Here is a 22,561-nt window from a genome sequence, read left to right as displayed (position 1 = left end):
ATGAATAAAAATGACCATGGCCATGTCAAAAGATATGAGAGTTCATTTGACAAGGAAATCTGGTTATTTCTATGGCATAGAACATTTAAAAATAATAATTGGAATTATGACTGATAACATCACAGCCAATCTACCATGGACAGTGAGGGTAGTGACAAATTTCTATGAAGTTCATACAACTTCTGAAATACTTGTATTAATAATATTTACCCATGCCAGTATAACCTGGGAGAGGTTAAGGCATCTCCTCTTATGGGATAATGCCTTTTTATGTAATTCAACATATCAAATAAACTGAATTAGCTTAACATCTCTTTTTTAAAATGTGAGAAAACAAATCCTTTGAGACTTTCCAGAAGCCCTCTGGGAGATCTCAAAGTCAGTTTGAGAACAAAAAGGGTTAATTTAGAATTTGATTTTGGAAAGTTGCCAAAAATGTCAAAATGTTTGAACACTTGATCACTATGAAAAAATATTTAGTTTCTCTTAAACAATTGAGAACATGATAAAGTTTAACATAAATCATAGGAAATTATTCTAATAAAATATGAAATCTTGGATTCTTAGGCAGATTACTTAAAAGGTAAAGAAAAATCTTTTATCATCTTTTATTAATAGCAGGCAAATAATCCAAGAAAGCTTTGCTGTTTTAACACTGAGAAAACCAAACTCTAGTTTTGCATCAGTACACCACTGAGCTCATAAAAACAACAACAACAACAAAACTTATATATAAACCCATCCAATTAGCCAGCTCTGATCGTGTGAGATGATTCCTTTTCTAGGATTCCTTTCCCACAGAAAAAACTTCTGCAACCTGTTTTTATACTCATTTAGGTGTTTTTATTTTGTTTTTTCCTCTTTCTCATTCTGGAACAAAACATGAGTACCTTTTTTTTTTACAGAAAACTATAGGAACTAGATAATTGTGAAATGTCTGTCACATATTAGGATTTTGTAGCAGACTAGCAAATTTTACAAATATAGTATCTCACAATTTTTATAGGTTTATGCTTCCTCATGGTACATCTTTTCAAAGTGGCAAAAGGAATATATGAACTGAACCAAATATATTTAGCTTCTCTATATCACATAAAAATAAAAACCCCAAAGTATGTAAAGTTAAACAGATGCTAACAGGTGTTTCAGTAGTTTTCTTACTTAGAAATTATCTAAATGTTTAGTGAATATTTCAGCTTAATTTAATTTAGCATAGATTTAATGTCTCAAGTTACCAAAAAAGACGTGGAAACTGGTTTCACACACATACATTATATCATTAAACAAAGCTAGCCATCATCTCAAGTTATTTCCTTGTTAATAATATTTATAGAACATGCATGTTAGACAAGTCTGACAAAAGCAAAAAACCTAAAAACTTCATTACAAAACACATGTTTATATTATATTTAAGTGCTGATAGCTTAGAAGACATAGTTGTTTTTATTAGACTAACAATATCAAACTAATCTTATTTGTCAAAGATTTACCCAAACCATGTGAACTTGAAAAGTATTTGGGTTGGTTTCTATATTTTTGGGAGTTTTGCAATATTTAATTAATATCAGTGCTCATGTATCTCTAAGTCAATTTAAATAGAACTCCTTTAAAGGATTTTATAAATGAATTTGGTAATACCATCCAGAGGTAGAAAAATATCAGATATAGTATAACATACATATTATACATGCTAAACACACCTACAGATGGGCACATAGATCCTACTGCTTTTATTATAAAACTTTAACAATGTGTCAAACAGAGTAATATACTCTCATCTTTGCTCTACTTTATGTTTGTATCTAAATTGTGTTTATAGCAGATGGAACAAGTTAAAATTACCTGTTCAATGTGAATGCTACAGCTTTTTACCAATATTTATGAAGGTGACTTTTAAGATTTTCTTTTGCCCTAATATGTAATCTTTTGGAGGCTGTGGACTATGTTTTAGGTAAGAGACTAAGGGAATATCAAGCTGCTGTCTGGATGTTCCCAAAGCTCATATGAATGGATAAAATATCCAGTGTGTTTCTAAGTAGTCTTTTTTTCCTTTTGTTTCATTCAGCCTCAAACAGTTGCTTTTGGGGGTTCCTGAGTTTCTTCAGAGATATGATGGGGGCAGGTAACTGAGGGGCTGGAGTGGGAAGGGAGAAGTCTGACAAAGAGATGGAGGAGCTAGGGGTTTGAAGGGGGATATAACGGAGAACTCAGGGAGCTGAAGGGAAGCTGAAGGGAAGACTCAGGGAGCTGAAGGGAAGACTGACGGTGATAAAAGGAAGGAGGAACAGAAGATGGGAAGGAAAGTTCTTAGGGGAGTCTGGGGAGATCTTAAGTCCCAAAGAGACCACTGAATTTCCATATTATTATTTATAAAGTTATGCCAACAAGAAAGGAAAAAGACTGAGTTCATGGAGCATAAAGTCAGCATGGTTTCAGGAACGGAGTTTTCAGTTACTTGAGAAGTTTTCTTGGGAAAAGCAGGATCAAATATAGAGAACAGAGAGGTCTGGTATTGAAATCTCACTTAGGCTAACTTGCTTATAATTAGAACCCTAGGGCAATAATTATTGCTATAATAATTACATATTTTCAAGAATATCATACTTAAGAGAGCTAATTATTTTGGTTTTCAACATATTGTTACAATAGCCATATCACTGTAACTTAAACATCTAAATAATTTGGCTCTAACTCTCCTATTTCTTCTCCAAAGCCAATTTAGATGCATTCGTCTCCTGTGTCTGCTTCTGAGTTTCCACTGATATTTCTCAGATAGTCCAAATGATTCAAGTGCATGTGGACACTGTAAGGGCAAATATAAATTAAAAATAAGAGGCTTAATTCTCCCTGTTGAAAATAAGGATAGACACTTCCCTTTCTCCCTTTTCTTAGAGGACTTACTTTAGAAAACTTATGATTTAGGATTTTTTTTTTTTAATCTCTTTGGAATGTATGTAAATCCCTGCAAAAGCTGGACAAGCCTTTGCCAGCATAATAACCCAGGAATGTCTTTGTCAAGAATCTGAGAAATATGGCTTTGAAAGGTAACCAAGGAAGATACTCCCCCAATCTCTTTATTTTTGTCAGAGGGTTGGAAACTAAACTATTTCCTGTCATACAGATATAAGTTTATTTTTCCTTTGGATAAAGCCAATTAGCTAACACAGCTTGTCACCCAATTACTAGGTGAATTTAGGATGAACTATGTGTGGTGGGTGATGCTGGCAAATCCTCTTACCTGAGGACTAGTTATTGTTTATCTTGAAAACATGTAGGTGATGGGTATATACTTGACTATTTAAAGGGTGAGAAGTCTTTCTGTCTTTGCAATCTCCTTAGCAGATTGCCTGTGATGGGCATCACCTTCTGGTTTAAGGCTTCTCAATAATAAAACTGTCTCTTTCTCTTCTACTTCTGTGGAAGTTATCAAGGATGGGAGGAGATTTAGTTTTTAACTATATTTTCCCAACAACACATTTCAATCAAATCATTCCTTTGATAACTATTTGTCATTTATTTTATATCATCAATCAATGTGAAAACATTTTGAGGTTTTTTTTTTTTTTTGTGGGGGGCGGCAAATATCAGTCTAATATCCCTGGTCAATTACTGTACATATGTTGCAAGTTACAGCACATTACTTTTTCAAGTACATCACTTTGAAGGATACAGGGAATGTTATATTCATAATTGTTGTTTTCATTATACTCTATGAGATTTCTAATTTTGTTTTACCTTATGGCTTTTGAATTACAAAATATAAAATATTACTATCAAAAACATCATGATACTCAGGTAGAAAAAGACAAATTTTGCCTTCAGATAGAAATAATTATGCTATTTTGAAAAAAATATTGTGTTCAGGATTATGTTATGACTTGCTTTTTCAAATAAACTTTTATTTTAAAATAGCTTGCCTTACAGAAAAAAAATTTTATGGTAATACAGAGAGTGCCCATACAATACACAGCCAGTTTCCTCTATTATTGTATTACTCTATGGTACATTTGTCACAATTAATGTACCAACACTGATACATTATTTTTAAGTAAAGTCCATAATTTATTCAGAAATTCTTAGATTTTACCTAATGTACTTTTCCTGATCTAGAATACCGTATAAACTTTAATTACCATGTTGCTTTTGGCAACTCTTGGCTATGACAATGAATTAATTTTTGTTGCTTTCTGTGTGTTTTTAAAAGGAATAAAATTATAAACTCACTTTAATTTTCTTCTTATAAAGAGAAAGCAAAGTAAAATCCCATATTGTTGTATCACTGCTGGGGACTGAATGCTTGTGTCCCCTGTGAAATTCATCTGTTGGAGCCTAATCCCTAATGTGATGTGAAGCCTATTTGGAAGTGAGGGGGGCCTTTGTGAGGTAAATTAGGATGAGATCATGGGGGTAGAGCCCCCATGGTGGGATTGGTGCCCTTTTAAGGGGATTAAGAGCCCAGAGCTCTCTCCCTCCATATGAGGACACAGTGAGAAGACAACCATCTATGGACCAGGAAGAGAGCTCTCGCCAGATACTAAATCTGCTGGCACCTTGATCTTGGACATCTCAGCCTTCAGAACTGTGAGAAATAAATGTTGTTTAAGCCACCTAGCCTATGGTATTTTTGTAATAGCAGCCCTAACTGATGAAGACAATAATCCATTCTCGTTTTATGTGGCATCCTAAATTGTCTTTACTCCACTGAACAAATTGTTAATTTTTAAAAATGGCATCTGCTGATACTATCAAAGAAATATATAATATTATATTTTTAAAACCTGTTTATTGTAGCTACTCAATATATATTAAATAACCACAAAAATACCAAACTTGAGATAAACAGTTTTATACTGGTATAAAAATCATTTTAGTAAGGCACAATAATTTTGTACTCTTTCATGTAGTAATAATTAAATTCATAGGATTATTATTTTAGATGTGCAAATTCCAAGCCAAGTTGACGTATAATGACTTGCATAATTATGAGCACTGTTTTATTGCAACCTTCCAATTACTTCTAACTAGAAATGTGGTTACTGAAGTGTATTGATTTCATTCACTAACCAGATCTTTACATTATTATCCCCAATAGATAAAATGCTTGTTGAGCAAAGGGTTTTCTTTAGCCAGAAAAGCACTGAGGTGGATTTTTACCTGAAATATTCTTCTAGTAAATGATTTAAAAATATTTTAGAATTTTACTCGAAGGCTTTATGCCTAGTGAAATACAATTAGAGTCAATTTTGTTTCACAGTATTTCCTCTGAGAATACAGCACTACGGCTGTTAGAACTGCAAGAGACAATTAGAGCTCACCATCACATACTTGATGTGTTTGCACTTGCAGGCAGTTTGGAGCCGTCACTAATTTTGGTCAAGAGGCTGTGAGTGAAAGGTATGGCTATATATATATAGTACTATTCACTAATATGTCTGCTACTGTGTGGCTCTACTGGACAGGCATTTCATAGATTTTAGAAAATAATTACATATTTTCAAAAACTACAATTTGTCTGTGCTGTTATATATCTCTATTAGTTAGACATAACAGGTTTTAGAAGATAATTGCATATTTTCCAAACTATAATTTACCAGTGTTATTAGAATAAAACAGACTATGCTGTGGTTTTGTGGTAACAAATTAACCAAGAGATCATAGTCACATAACAAAATGTAGGTTTATTTCTTGCTAGGGTAAAGTCAGATGTGGGTTTGCAGCTTTCTTCCTTCTTGAAGCTACTCCATCTGGAACACATGGCCTTGAAGGCCCCCTCTAGGAAATAAGGGTGTTATACAAGAGAGATCCCAGCTGGTAACTGCCACAGCAAGTGATATGCATCACGTCCATTCACAGAGACGTTTGATATTTGAGAGCCTTTTCTTAGGACACTAATGCCAATCATAAAAGCAAGTTATTGTTACTAAGTCCAAGCTCATACTGCTTGCCACACAACAGGCCAATAAATCGAGAGATGAGTTGTTGGGGCAAGGAACAGAGACTTTATTTGGAAAGCCAGCAGACCAAGGAGATGGTGGACTAGTGTCCCAAAGAACCAACTTCCCTGAGTTAGAATTCAGGCTTCTTTTACACTAAAAGGGGAGGGAGTAAGTCCTGGTTCAAGTCAAACTCTGGATGGGATTTGTTAATTTCTTCCTTCTTGCAGCCATTCACAGGTGAGCCTGGTCAGGATGTTTCTTATGAGCTAAACAAAGGTATTTTAGTTTAACGCTCCTTACCTGAGAGGCAGGGTTCTCAGAGATGAGCCATTATGTATAATTTAAGCTTATAGGCAAGATCCCTTTAGTGATTAACTTATAACAGAATACAAAGATTCTTCCCTATTACATTATTATGGGAAACCTTGATAGTGAATATTTACACTGAAGTGAAAGTCTAGTGGGGTCATTTAGACCATTAGCTCAAGAGTTAGACTGAGTATGTTAAAATATTGCAATACCATCAACTCTGCTTATTCGCTTGTGGTCTCTTGAACAACAGTTTACTTCTCTCAGACAGAGTTTCTTCATCTATGTTCAATTAATATTATTGTTCTAAGAAATAAATGGTTGAGATTGACCATAGCACTGTGCATGGAAGCGACAACCATTCAATAACTATTAGATACACATTTATTATCTCTATACTATTAAACAGCGAACACGTTAACTCATAACAAGGGCTCAAAACCAAGTAAACACTTAAAAATTCTGTTTCTGTACTGCGAAAAGTTGCTGAGAGACCTTAAGTTTTAAAAATAGATTTGAAGTTACTTTATATAATATTCACTCAGTTATTCAGCCATTACTTACCAAGAGCCTACTCTTTGCCAGGTGCTCTCAAAGCCACAAGGGACCTTGTGGAATAAAATAAAGTCTCTGCCCTCAATAAGCTTACAACGCTAGAGTGGGGGAGAGAGACTCGATTAAACATACCAAACGAGTGGCCTTAGCGCAGGTCAACGAGGACTTGATCTGACTCACATTCCTACACAACCAACCTCTACCAACCAACCAATCAGGCGGTCGGGCGTGTGGATACGGAGCGGTCTCTGAAAACCTAAGGTAAGCTGGGAAAAGAGACTCTTAGGCTGGACTTAACCCCCTTCAGTGCTGGCTAATGGTCAACTCTTGCCAGGCCCCGCGCCAGCTCCTGTCCCCAGAGAGGCAGCTCACCTGGGCTTCCTTTTAAGGAAGGAGAGGGATTTGCGGGCGTTTCTGGTTCCCGCCCGGTCCTAGCGGCCTCCCGGCAGGACTGACTCGCCCACGGCTCCCTGAAGGTGGCGCACGCGCGGCGGCCCCATGTGACCGCGGGGGAGGGCGTGCTGCCCCGGGTCCACGCGGCTCTGCGGAGCCCAGCAGAGAGCGGCGGGGTGAGGGGAAGGCCGTCTCCACCTCTTGGCCTAGGACAGACCTGCCGGGGCCGTCACATCTTCCACCAAGGCCGCGGGGAAGCCAGACGGGGTTTAGACGGAGCAGCCGGCTGACTTTGCCAACGCGACGTGGACTGCACGGTGCGGACGGTAGGTTGAGGCTCACCTGCTGCTTCCCCCGAGCCAGGCATCGTCCAGGCAGGGTCGGGGTCGGAGCCCCCCTCGCGGCAGTGGTCCAGGGTCCACTACTCCCCACACCGGAAGTCCTCCGGGACCGGTAGAGACCCGTTCTCAACACCACCTACCGGCTGAAGCTGGGGAAGCCTCTGAGGCCAGCGGTCCTTGGCTTCTGTTACCAAAAGTTGACTTTGGGTCCGTAGCCCTGCTTCCTCTGTCCAGTCTGTGAGAGCTTTCAGGGCTCGTGGTACCTCAGCTGCGCTATCTCGGCCCCTTTATCCCAGGTCACGAAGTCCTCCCTCAGTGTTGCACCGGGAAAGGGAAGGCCCGACCTTAAAAGTCAGACTCCTCGGCCCCCAGGGCCCAGCCAGTGTCAGAGCAGTAGATGAAACGTTGTGTTTTGTGCTGGCAGTAGTGCCAGGGAAGGGTCACCTCCGCAGACAGGTCCGGATGCCCTTGGACTGCATTACCGAAGGGCCTCCAGTTCAGGGCCACCAGGGCAGCAGCCGGGACAACACTGTGAGTACAACATTGCAGGCAGAGGAAAGAGTACAAAAACCCTAAGGGGAAAATGAGATTGGTGTGTGCAGGTAGGGAAAGGCAGCCAATGAGGCCAGACCACAGGGATTACAGAGAGTAGTAGAACAGAGAAATAGGCAGGGACCAGCTTTTGTAATATTTTATAGACCACAGTAAGGAATTAGGATTTTCTTTTAGTTGGTTTGGTAAGCTTTTGGAGTGTTTAAAGCCGTGGAGGCTCCCAGTTGCTCACAGCTGTGTGGAGAATGTGCTGTGTGTGTTTCGGGGGTGGGGGCCACGTGTAGAGTAAACTCACCTATAAAATGGGATCAAGATAGTACCTACCGAACTCAGAAAATTGTTACAAGTATTTAACGAGTGGATATACGTGAAACTTGTAGACAAGTACCTAGTGTATAATAAACACTACAAAGGTGTGTATTAAAGAAATAAAAATAATGCTTTATTCAAAGTTGTTTTCAGAATTACAAATACAAGGTGCTTTTGACTTTCAAAAAAAATAAAAACTATTTGAAACACAACATGGAAGGGATAGGCTGTCCTTAAGGTGGGGAATGATGGGCACATCCTATCTGTGATTATTGAACTCTTACTCTTTCTTCAGGTCCAGTTCAGTTATTATCTGTTCTAGAAAAAATTCTAAACCCACACCTTGAATATAACAGTTAGTATACCCAGATATGCATTAAAATAACTGATTACAAATTCCATCAGGGCAGGTATTTTCTGTCATTTTTTAAGTCTCCCGTAGTATCTAGTAAGGTGCCTTATATATAGATGGCCATCCCAAATGGGCAGGCATTAGAAAAGAGATGTTGAAATTGAATAGTATTAAAGAGAATAAATATTTGAGGACTAAGCACTAAGTGGATGATTAGAAAAAAAAAAATCACAAGAACAGATGTAAATCATATATGTAAAAGCCAGACAGTTAGCCTTACAGATACTATGTCTGAAGATAATTCTGTTTTACATTGAAATATTAAGAATTTTGTGTTCAGGTCAATTTTCAGCACGCTTATAAACCAATTAAGCAATAAAGTCAATAGACATATAGAAAAAATGAGCTACACATACTCTGATAAATCTAGCTCTTGAAAATTATCTCTTCACAGAGCCCATGCCTGAATTCCATTAATTCAAATGGAAATTTTGCATATATTATACATCAAGTGGAGATGATAAATAGTTATCAATAGTCTAACCATACTATTTAACTATTTATAATTACAACTGGCCATTCCCCACTATCCTGTCATTCTCTGCTTCTTCCCTGCTTTCTGTTCCTACCTAGACTTATCACTAGATTACATATTTTATCGATTTGTCTGTGAATGTATATGCACACATGTATATCCTGTGTATGTGTCTGTATTCTCCTAGTATAATTTAGGATTCATGAAAGCAAGATTTTTCTTTTGTTCTCTGAGTCATACAACCCCTATAATAGTTCCTGGCACATTTTAAGTGAGCAGTATATGTGTCGAATGAATAGTTGATGAATAAATAAAGGAATCATCCTAGAAAGAAATCAATTTTAATCATTGGGTAGTAAAGTTTTACTTTAAACAAATCTCATCCGTACGATTCATATTTTTAGTTTTTTTCTATTTTTATAATTTCTATTTCCTTTTCTGTTTTTTGTTATAATAAAATATCTATAATAGTCATATACTGCAAAAGATATCTGAAAGTGGTATGACCCGATGGGTTTATAATAGTCATGATTTTCTTTCTGTCTTTATAAAACATGGCCTTGTAAAAATGCAAGAATAGGAGAAACTTCTCTTTTTTTGTGTGTGTGAGCTGATGTGTGATTTCTATTTCCTGTAATTAAAAAAATTAGTATGTTTTACGAATTGTACAAACATGTAGAATATAACATAAGAAAAAAATAGAACAATATATTCAGCTTGACTGACTGGCAGAGCTGTGTTGCTTTCAGAGTAGTTTTGAAGGGGGCAGATAATAGCTGATTACAAAAACTGACATCTTCCATGGTGGGAAAATTAATTAATTAATAGTGTTTTTGCTAAACATAATTTTAATTATTACAACTTCCTGTGAATCCATAATTGTCTTAAGGTAAAATGATTTCAAAATTAATTTTACTTAATTTCCTTTCTACTCATCCATTTAGTAAATATTTTATTAACGTCTATTGTGTTTCCCACATATGCCACAGTATCTGGAGCAAGAATGGTGTTTGAACCCCGGTGTTAAAATTGTGAAAAAAACAAAGTCTCTGTTCCCATATATCTTAGCTATTAGGAAAGACAGAAAACAAATACATGAAAAGCTTATGATAAGACTTCTAGAAGAAAATAAAATGGAATAAAGGGTCAGATGTTGGTAGGTTATACCACTTTTGATAAGATGATGATGAAAATTATCTCTGAGGTGAAAATATTTTAAAAGAGAGGGAGCATGCATCTCAAATATCTGAGGGAGACTATTTCAGGAATAGAAACTGTCAACTGCAGGTCTAGAAAGCTTCAGACAGTAGTCTGGAGGTTGGGGCTAGAGAGACAGCTTCTGTCAACAAAATGTGTCTATATTCTTCCCACTCTTCCACTGCATATGTGGCCTTGGGACTTCTGACTAATAGAGCAATCTAAAAAACTACAAGGGTGCGCAGAAGGTGAAGATGTACTATTTTATACTATGGAGCTTATTGTTTATAATTCTATGGTGATGGGGGTTAGAGGAGCTCTACAGAACAGCAGTGGGGAGATTGAGCATTTCTACCTTATCACACATTCCTCACAGTTATCTTTCCCCTTTCTGTAATGTGGAAACAGGTTTTTTTATGCATGATAGTTGGAGATATATTTTTAACACTTGGTTTCTGGCATAATTTATTTCAGAGCAAATTGAACAAACCTGGCTCCTTCAGCTTCACTCTCCATCCAGTTACAGCCCTCTCCCTGCAGCTGCCTCGTCCACTTTTTGCCTCTGCTTTTCTTCCATATTCTGTTATTTCATTCCTCTGTTGCCTTTGCATATGTATGTTCTCACACACACAGGCATACACACACACTTACATGAATGCTATAAATTGCATTTCATACTGCATTTCAGCTTGGTTTGATCATGTCAAAAGCAAGAATCACATTTCCATCCCTTTATGATTGGTAATATGCAATATATTTGACACCTAAGAGCATAATAAGTATTTGTTACGTGAAGTAATGCTGTTAGGTTAAGCACAGTAAAGACATTGAGGCAGGCATGTACAAAGTGACTCTCAGAAACTCAGTTGTTCCATTTGCACTAAAGGTTAAAACATGTGAATGGCAGTGATAGCAGTCATTGTCATACTGTGTTCTGCCTTTGTGCCAGCTATTGATAAAAGGGCACATTAACCCCTTTAGTCCCTACCAATCTTAGGATGTTGAATACTATTATTATCCCCATTTTACAGATGAGAAAACTTAGGCATAGAGAGGTTAAACAACTTACTTAACTGCATTCATTTAAAAATAAGAGAAGTTAGATCCTACACCATCTGATTCCATAACCTGTATTTATAAACCTGTGCTACAAAATAGGGTAGAAGATTTTGCTTAAACAATAAAACCCCTATTCCAACCCACTTAGAAACACTAAAAAGCAAAACTGGTTTCAGGTAGAGCTAGATTCAGTCAAAAAATATTATGGAGCCACAGTAGTCTCTCTGTGTCTTGCTGTTAATGTCCACTGTGCTCCATTTTCAGGCAGGTTCTTTTCTTTATACTGTATATTTAGCTCCTAGCAGCTTCGGCCTACATTCTAATCCCTTAGCAGCATCAGTTATAAAAGGGACATGATCTTTTCTAAGGATTGCCTTTTGTTTCACAAACTGGACCCCATACACACAGGGGAAGGAGAGACTGAAGAAAAAGGCAGGCCATTCCAGATTGGTAGGTGGAAGATTTAATAAGCAAGGGAGCTTAACATGAGGCTTGTGTTGGGCAGCTGCAAGACAAGTGGATCTCCACACCTGCCCACCAGAATCTTAACGTTTATATAGAGGCTTAACTGAGTTTAGTCATGTACACTGTCCATATGGTCTCAATACGACCTTACTCTCTCAAGGCTGCATTCTTGAAAATGGCTCTAGCTGTGGGAATGGTGGACAGCACGTAAGTTCCAAGGACAGGGAAGGGGGTGAGGAGCTCCCACATGCCCAGGTCCATTTCATGGGTCAGTCTGTGGTAATATCGCCTCCAGTATTACCGAGTCCAAGCTTGAACTGCTCGCTGCACAACAGGCCAATAAATAGAGAGATGCATCGTTGGGGCAAAGAATAGTGACTTTATTCAGAAAGCCAGCAGATCAAGTAGATAGATGGTGGACTAGTATCCCAAAGAACCATCTTCTCGGAGTTAGAATTCAAGCTTCTCTTATACTAAAAGGGGTGTGTGTGTACGGTTGTTGCTACAAACTTCTTGGTGCCAGAATCCATTGATCCTGCAGCTGTCTAAGTAGGTCTGGTCACAGTGTTCCTATAAACCTCCAATAAGACAAATGGTATTCTCTGTTCTGCAACATTTTATCTCTATATGAATGGAAAAGTGTTACATCTTTAAAGGGCAGAGCCTTGAGAATGGGCTGTCCTGTATATTTCAGGCTATAAGCAACATTCTTAACTTGTAGCAAAAGCAATAGAATACAAAGGTTAAAGTAAAAGAAACAGATCCATTATGGAATCAGATTTGTTCTTCCCCATTACACCATGACCTCCTCCAACATTACCATCCTTCTCCAGAAGTCTCTTCAGGTCTGGATGGTGTGGTTAGGGCCAATTGTCCCCTTCTGAGCTGTGGTCTTTGATATAAAAGGCTCAGATGGGCTGGCTTTCAGTCGCGTGCCCACTCTGAACTACAGGTGGGGTCAAATACTCCACCCTCTCTCCAAGTAAACACATAGATTGAGGGTTGGGGAGAGAATAATTTTAAGTAAAACCTGCTGTTTCCAGAAGAAGGGTCAAACTACACTGAGAAAACAAAAAGTATATGTGCCTATTAGCGGTAAATAATGGTTCATTCAAGTCATTTAGATAATTAAATGCCAAAAGTAGGAGTTGACATTATATGTTCTAGATAATAGGAAACTATTAATCATGGATATAAAGATCTGTTCTCAAAGAATTCTGTAGGCTCTTAGAGGAAAGGCAGTGAGTCTATATTTTTTACCATTGTATCCTCAAAACCTAGAATGGTACCTGGCACAGAATGATTGCATAATCTATTTGCTGATTGGAGTTAATGTAACTGACTTGAACAATTAATTATCGGTTCCTGTAAGATAACACACAAAACTTTTCAATCTAATCTTACATCTTATCTTTCTTATCCACTCTCAGAATTTTAAACTAATTTCTGTATTATAATTCTATGTATGGTGATAAATAATATACCTAAATCTCCTGCCTTAACTGCTCCTCTGAACTTCTTAACCATAATGAAACTTTCCTTTTAGACTAGTTTTCTCACTAGTTCAGAATGTTTAAAACTGAACACATTACCAGTTCTCCAAAGTTTGTTTCTTTTTCTAAATATCAATTTAATGTATTGCACCACCTTGTGTGTTTGGACTTAATTACAAAAGCTTGAAATGTAAAATCATTTCAGATCTCTCTTTTCTATCTCTCTGTGCTTGAACAAGTGTGAACTTGTGAAAAAGTTCTCCCAATTCTACTGCCTCACTATTTTTCATATCTGTGTTCTCCAGCCTAATCAATTGCAGGAACTTAGTAGATGTCTTATATAATGTCTGGATTATCAAAATAATTACCCTTATTTTTCAGCTTTATTGAGGTTTAATTGACAAATAAAATTGTAAGATATTAAAGTGTACAATGTGATGATTTGATATATTTATACATTGTGGAAGGATTACCCCCCTTGAGTTAATTAACACATTGATCACTTTTTTTTGGTGAGAGTATCTACATTTAAGTTGTACTCTTGGTAACTTTCAATTATACAATACAGTATAATCAATTTTAGTCACCATGCTATACATTAGATTCTCAGATTCTTATTAATCTTATAACTGAAAATTTGTACCTTTTTACCAACCTTTTCCTGTTTCCCCCATCCCCAAGCCCCTGGCAACCACTTTCCTGCTCTCTGTTTCTGTGAGTTCAATTTTTTTTTTTTTGTATGTCCACCTATAAATGATATCGTACAGTATTTGTCTTTTTCTGTCTGGCTTATTTAATTTCGTATAATGTCCGTGAGGTGGTCATCCATCTGTTGCAAAGAACAGAATTTCCTTCTTTTTTAAGGCTGAATACGATTCCTTTTGAGATATATATTAGAAAGATAGATGGATGGATAGATAGATAGATGGATAGATATCACATTTCCTTGATCCATTCATCTGTTGACGATTACTTAGGTTGTTTCCATACCTTGGCTACTGTAAATAATGCTGCAGTTAACATGGGAATACAGATATCTCTTTGACATAATGGTATAATTTCCTTTGGATGTATATCTAGAAGTGGGATTGCTGGATATCATATGGTAGTTATATTTTAAATTTCTTGGATAATCTCTATACTGTTTCTATAGAGGCTACACCAGTTTACATTCCTACCAACAGTATACAAGGGTTCCCTTTGGTCACATTCTCATCAGCATTTGTTACCTCTCTTTTTTTTTTTAATAATGCCAACCTAACAGGTGTTAGGTGATATCTCATTGTGGTTCTGATTTGTATTTCCCTGATAATTAGTGATGTTGAGTACCTTTTTATGTACTTGTTGGCCATTTGTATGTCATCTCTGGAAAATTATCCATTCAGATAGTTTGCCTATTTTTTAATTGGGTTATTTCTGTTTTTTTCCTATTGAATTGTATCAGTTCCCTATATATTTTGGATATTAACCCCTTATCAGATATGTTGTTTGCAATATTTTCTCTCATGTCATAGGTTGCCTTTTCATTTGGTTGATGGTTCCCTTTGCTGTGCAGAAACTTTTTTGTTTCATGTAGTGCCACTTGTTTATCCTTGCTTTTGTTCCCTTTACTTTTGGTGTCAAATCCAAAAACTCCTTGCCAGAAACAATGTTGAGGAGCTTACTTCCTAGGTTTTCTTCTACAAGGTTTATGGTTTCAAGCCTTTAATCCATTTTGAATTGAATTTTGTATATGATATAAGATTAGGCGTCCAGTTTCATTTTTTTGGATATGGCAATCTAGTTTTCTCAACACCATTTGTTGAAGAGACTATTGTTTCCCCATTGTGTGTGCTTAACTTTTTTCACAAAAATTAATAGACCATATATACATGGATTTATTTCAGGACTGTCTATTCTGTTCCATTAATCCATGTGTCTATTTTTAATGCTAATACTATACTGTTTTGATTACTATAGCTTTGTAATACAGTTTGAAGTCAGGAAGTGTGATGCCTCCAGCTGTGTTCTGTCTCAAGATTGCTTTGTCTGTTTGGGGTCTTTTGTGGTTCCATATAAAACTTACGATTTTTTTCAAATGTCACTGGAATTTTTGTAGGGATTGCATTGAATCTGCAGATCACTTTGGGTAGTATAGACATTTTAACAATATTCATTCTTCTAATACATTAACAACATGGGATATGTTTCCATTGTGTTTTCTTCAGTTTCTTTCATCAATGTCTTAATAGTTTTCAGTGTGTAGATCTTTCACTTTCTTGGTTAAATTTATTATTGAATATTTTATTATTTTTGATTCTGTTGTAAATGTGATTGTTTTCTTAATTTCTCTTTCTGAGAGTTTATTGTTAGTGTGTAGAAATGCAACTGATTTTTGTATAATCAGTTTGTATCCTGAAATTTTATTGAATTTGTTTATTAATTCAAACAGTTTTTAAAAATTGAATCATGATTTTCTATATATAATATCATGTCATCTGCAAATAGAGACAATTTTACTTTTTCCTTTCTAATTTGAATGCCTTTTATTTATTTTTCTTTCCTGATTGCTCTGGCTAGAGTTTTCAGTACCATGCTGAATAAAAATGGCAAGAGTGGACGTCATTGTCTTATTCCTGATATTAGAGAAAAAGGGTTTAGCATTTCACTATTGAATATGATGTTAGCTGTGGGTTTTTTTGTATACAGACTTTATTATGTTGAGGTATTTTCTCCATAGCCAGATTGTTGAAAGTTTTATCATGGAAGGATGTTGAGTTTTTTGAAATGCTTTTTCTGCACCTATTGAAATGATCATCTGATTTTTATCCTTCACTTTGTTAACATATTATTGACTGGGGGATTTTTGCAGAAACTAATGCCTGAGGCTGGCAATTTGTTATGTAAGTGAATATTGAGACACCCAAGTTTGAGTAAATATCAAAAACTTTTTTTGCACTTAATGTATTTATTTGAAACTTTGTGCATGTCTTACTAAAACATTCTAATATTTCATTAGAGTGTGATGGGCAGTATAGCAGGCACCTCTGTGCAGGGGAACAGAACATCTATTACAAATATAGCGTGTTTCACTGTGCTTTCCCCTGGAAGAGCATACTCTACACTTTCTGGAGGCATTTTTTTAGTCCTATGGGTATTATTTCCTCTAGAATATGTTCTTTTATTTTACCTGATAGTCAACAAGGTGGATCTTTGTGGGGGGCTCTTTTAGAAATGCCACAAGAAGGACCAAGTGCGGGACTACATTCACCAGAATGGTGAGTTACCCATTCTCTAGCTACTGCTAACAAAAATTGCTTGTAAGTCATTTTATTCTGTGCATTAAGGCTACAATGAATTTTAAACACATTGAATAAACTACAATTACTCAAATAGAAACCCACTTTCTTATGCTATTTTTGACTTTTCCAGAGGATATTGAAGTTTTCCAGATATTGATTGGATCGATCAACTCCTTTCATATATTTATTATACTGTAATATACAAGTGGGCTTAGTTATCTGATGGCCAGTCCTCCTGTCTTCCTTTCTTGTAGCTGCTGTGGAGGCATCATGAATAGTTGTCACCATGTGGACTAACCTCTTGTCTTTCCATATAAGAAGAATCACTTCTCCCTTCTGTAAGAATGTCCTTTCTCCCCTCTGTAGATTTTTAGATTTCTCCTTTAATTGGTTTGGTAGACCATGATTCTCTCTTATAGTCCCACATACCCTGCTTTTATTTTTCAACAATATTTCAGATGTGGGCACGCTGTTGTAACAATTGTCTTGGTAAATATGATGCCATGAACCAAGATGAGGTTATAGGACCGATCATATTGTTTCTTGCAGTTTCTTTCCTTCACCTGTGTAAATCTCAAGGTTGCATATATATCCAGTTTCACTTTTGCTAACCATCCTGACCAAAATTCCATATTTTGTAAGTTTTCCAGGATTGTAGGTTTTGAATCTGAGTCATCCTCTCCACTTTATCATTGCCTCATCAAGTGTTAGCTCTTGTTTGGGTATATAGATTGATTTATTGGTAGAAAATAATCCAAAAGAGGTTTAGCTTTTGAAATTCTGTCAACAGGAAGTGAAGCTTCCTAGTTATCGTTAAAGTGAAGAAATGTCATTATTTGTTTGAACCTTCTTCTCGTTACAATCTTTGGAAAGATAGATGTTTCATGTAAGGGATCAGTTGACCAATATTCTTTCCAATGTGACTTTCTTATTTGTCACATCAAAATTATTAACCCAAGAAACTTCATGTCACTATTGGTTACATCAGTCCATTTTAAAGCCTTATACTTTTTATTTGATGTTTCATTCTGTTGATACAAATTTGTTTGAGAAGCAGCCAACTTGAAAATGTCATTACCAAAAATTAATTCTGTTATTTCACTAACATTTTGAGGGTTATTACGTTCAATAGTTACACCTGACACACCTGTAAAGTCTTCTAATTTTCATGAAATGTTGTCTTCAATCCACTCTTCTGTAGAAGCAAAGGAGCATTCTCCAGCACCGTGAGTTTCATTTTCACTCTGCATATCAGAATCAATCACCAAGGTTTTTGGTCTTTTCGTTGGTCTAATATTCATATTGTCTGAATCAGAACTATATTCTGAAGAACTATCATCTTCTGAGACACTAGTATATATGTCACTCGGACAATCAGAGAAAGTATCTGCATAAAATTCACTGAAAAATTCTTCTTCACTCAAAATTCCACAATGTATCATTTTTGAAAATTTATGGTAATAAACTTGCATTTATAATATACACAAGGTTGGAACAAAAACCTAACAGCGCAAAGTGTGAATGATAATGACAATCATAAGTTGTATAATGAACTCTTGATCAATTTTAAGTTCTAACTACTTTGCACGGTGATGTTAATTGTATCACTCTCTAAAAACGTATTAATATGTCTCCTGTCAATAATGTGTTAATGTGGCATATCACACTGATTGATTTGTGGCCATTGAAGCATCCTTTCATCCCTGTAATAAATCCCGCTTTACTATGTTGTACGATTCCTTTAATATCCTGTTGAATTTGTTTTGCTAATATTTTGTTGAAGATTTTTGCATCTATGTTCATTAGGGATATTGTCCTGTGATTTTCTTTTTTTTGCAGTGCCTTTGTCTGGTTTTGGTAAAGGGTAATGATGGCCTGTAAAGTGAGCATGGATGTATTCCTTACTCTCCTATCTGCTGCAGGAATTTGAGAAGGTTGACATTGGTTCTTCTTTAAATGTTTGGTATAATTCACCAGTGAAGCCATCTGGTCCTGTAATTTTTGTTGTTGTTGTTGGGAGTTTTTCTTTTTTTTTTCTGATTTAATTTCCTTATTAATAATTGGTCTGTTCAGATTTTCTGTTTCTTCCTGATTCAGTCTTTGGAGGTTTTATGTTTCTAGGAATTTATCCATTTCTTTTAGGTTGTCCACTATGTTTCCTTATAATTGTTCATAGTAGCTGCCTATTATCCTTTCTTTGTATTTGTGTGGTATCAGTTGTAATGTCTCCTCTTTCATTTATAATATATTTATTTGAGTCCTCTCTCTTTTTTCTTGGTAAGTCTAGCTAAAGTTTTGTCCGTTTTGTTTATCTGTTAGACAGCTTTTACTTCCATTGATCTAATTTGTTAAGATTCTAAGCATATTAAATTCTAGTTTATTAACACTCATTTTATGTCCTAACTTATGATCTATCCTGAAGAATGTTACATGTGCTCTTGAGAAGAATGTGTATTCTGCTACTGTTGGATACAGTGTTCTGTAACTGTCAAGACTATCTTGTCTAATGTGTCATTTCAGTCCATTGTTTCCTTATTGATTTTTTTGGCTGGATGATCTATCCATTGTTGAGGTTTTTTACTATTACTAGATTATTGTCTATTTTTCCCTTCAGATATGTTAATATTTGCTTTATATATTTAGATGCTTCTATATTAGGGGAATAAATAGTTATTAATGTTATATTCTCTTGATGAATTTATCTCTGTATCATATAATGACCTTCTTTGTCTCTTGTTGTAATCTGGTTTAAAGTCTGTTTTGCCTGATATAAGTATTGCTACCCCTGCTTTCTTTTGGTTTCCATTTGCATGGAATATATTTTCCATCCCTTCACTTTTAGTCTATATGTGTCCCTAAAGTTGAAGTGTGTCTCTTGTAGGCAGCATATAGTTGGATATTATTTGTTTGTTTGTTTTTATCCACTCAGCTACTATATTTTTTGATTAGGGAATTGACATTTAAAATAATTATAGATAGGTATGGACTTGTTCTTGACTTTCTTCTGATTTATCAAGTATGATGTTGAGCCCACTATTGATTTTTTTCAGTTCAATTTTTGTTCTGTTTAGCTCTGTGATTTCTGTTTGATATTTTAAAAATATTTTCTATGTTTTCACTGAAATTCTTACTTTATTCATGATTTGCTCTCCTTAACTCAGGGAGCACATTTATGACTGATATTTTGAACCCTCTATCAGATAAGTGACTTATCCCTGTTTTATTAAGATCTGTTTCTGGAGATTTATCTTGTTCTTTTTTTTTTTGGAGAACATTCCTTTGTGTCTTCATTTTCCTTGGCTCTCTGTTGGTTACTGGGCATTAGATAAAACAATGTCAGTCTTTACGGGGTGGGAGTGATGGTGTCTCATGTAGGGGAGGAACCTTGTCAGTCAGCTCAGCCTAAGTACATACCTGGTTGATTTTCAACCCTTTGTAATGGTCTCAGACACATTCTTTGTTCTTAGTGGCCCCCAGTGTCTTGTGTATGCCAGGACCTGTCATTGTCCCAAAGGAGAGAATCACATTCAGTGCCTAGATGCAGACTGATTGGAAGCCAGACCCACAGGCAGCAGCTGGGAAAGTATGTATAAATGCCTTCCAGGAGAAACTGGGAGATGGGCTTTTTTGCTTGCTCCTATTCTGAGCCTGAGTGTATAGCCACGGGGGTGAGGGATGTTCTTGCACCCATTAAGTACTACTTCTTCGTTTGCTCTAGTCCTGTGGGTTTCATGAATGGAAGCCCTGTTGGCTATAAGAGCCAACTAATCTGGATTCTCATCTGCAAAAGCTGCAGCACAGATGTGTTATAAACTCATTCCAGGGAGTTACAGGTGACAGCCTGTACTACAGGGCGATGGATGGGGAGGTGTCCATTGGCTTCCCTGGTCCCTATGAGGATCAAAGCCAGCTTCTAGATGCATGCTAAATTAGAAGCCTGACCCTCAGTCGACAACTTTTAAAGTATGCGGATAGACCCCTTTCAGGTAAAGGCTGGGAAATGGGTGTTTTTATCTACTCCCTCTGTGCTGAGCCCTGGGGAGATAGCTGGTTAAAATATCTTTCTTAGTTTGCTATAGTCCTTGAGACTCATGAATGAACGCCCTGTTAGATATCAGAGCCCAGAAATCCAGGTATCTGTCCCATGAGTGGCTGTAAACCTGGGGTTTATAACAACAAGGTTGTTTCAGCCTTTCCTATCCATTTTGATGTGGGTATTTTCTTATTCACCCAATGTGTAGGAGTTGTTCGCTGAGGTTCTGGATTTCTCTCAAAGATAATTGTTTGGTGTGTATCTGTACCTTTGATGTGTCCATAAGAGGAAAGTTCAGGAGCCTCGTATGTCACCATCCTGGTTGATCTTCCTCCAAGAAATTCTCAAAATAATTTTCTTTTTTTTTTAACATCTTTATTTGAGTATAATTGCTTTACAATGGTGTGTTAGTTTCTGCGTTATAACAAAGTGAATCAGCTATACGTATACATATTTCCCCATATCTCCTCCCTCTTGCGTCTCCCTCCCACCCTCCCTGTCCCACCCCTCCAGATGATCACAAAGCACCGAGCTGATCTCCCTGTGCTATGTGGCTGCTTTCCACTAGCTATCTATTTCACATTTGGTAGTGTATATATGTCCATGCCACTCTCTTACTTCGTCCCAGCTTACCCTTCCCACTCCCCGTGTCCTCAAGTCCATTCTCTACATCTGCATCTTTATTCCTGTCCTGCCCCTAGGTTCTTCATAACCATTTTTTTTACATTCCATATATATGTGTTAGCATATGGTATCTGTGTTTCTCTTTCTGACTTACTTCACTCTTTATGACAGACTCTAGATCCATCCACCTCACTATAAATAACTCAATTTCGTTTCTTTTTATGGCTGAGTAATATTCCATTGTATATATGTGCCATATCTTCTTTTTCCATTCATCTGTCTATGGACACTTAGGTTGCTTCCATGTCCTGGCTATTGTAAATAGAACTGCAGTGAACATTGTGGTACATGACTTTTTGAATTATGGTTTTCTCAGGGTATATGCCCAGTAGTGGGATTGCTGGGTCGTATGGTAGTTCTATTTTTAGTTTTTTTTTTTTTTTTAATTTATTTTTGGCTGTGTTGGGTCTTCGTTTCTGTGGGAGGGCTTTCTCCAGTTGCGGAGAGCGGGGACCACTCTTCATCGCGGTGCACGGGCCTCTCACTATCGCGGCCTCTCTTGTTGCGGAGCAAGGGCTCCAGACGCGCAGGCTCAGTAGCTGTGGCTCACGGGCTTAGTTGCTCCGCAGCATGTGGGATCCTCCCAGACCAGGGCTCGAACCCGTGTCCCCTGCATTGGCAGGCAGACTCTCAACCACTGCGCCACCAGGGAAGCCCCCTATTTTTAGTTTTTTAAGGAACCTCCATATTGTTCTCCATAGTGGCTGTATCAATTTACATTCCCACCAACAGTGCAAGAGGGTTCCCTTTTCTCCACACCCTCTCCAGCATTTATTGTTTTGTAGATTTTTTGATGATGGCCATTCTGACTGGTGTGAGGTGTGATATCTCATTGTAGTTTTAATTTGCATTTCTCTAGTGATTAGTGATGTTGAGCATCCTTTCGTGTGTTTGTTGGCAATCTGTATATCTTCTTTGTAGAAATGTCTATATAGGTCTTCTGACCATGTTTGGATTGGGTTGTTTGTTTTTTTTGACATTGAGCTGCATGAGCTGCTTGTAATATTTGGAGATTAATCCTTTGTCAGCTGCTTTGTTTGCAAATATTTTCTCCCATTCTGAGGTTG

General features: G+C 36.8%; 1 long non-coding RNA gene across 1 annotated transcript in view; it reads left to right on the top strand.

Annotated features, from left to right (window-relative positions):
- Positions 1 to 859: 859 nt before the first annotated feature.
- The window catches only part of LOC309656503, a 251,625-nt gene continuing 229,923 nt past the window's right edge, over positions 860 to 22,561 (top strand). Inside the window, exon 1 of the long non-coding RNA XR_014261411.1 lies at positions 860 to 7,519. This is a non-coding gene — a long non-coding RNA (uncharacterized lncRNA). The remainder of the gene's footprint in view (positions 7,520 to 22,561) is intronic.

Source organism: Balaenoptera physalus, assembly GCF_965194825.1.
Source record: "Balaenoptera physalus genome assembly, chromosome: 1".
In the NCBI taxonomy this organism is placed as follows: Eukaryota; Metazoa; Chordata; class Mammalia; order Artiodactyla; family Balaenopteridae; genus Balaenoptera; species Balaenoptera physalus.
This window is presented reverse-complemented; position numbering and strand designations above follow the sequence as displayed.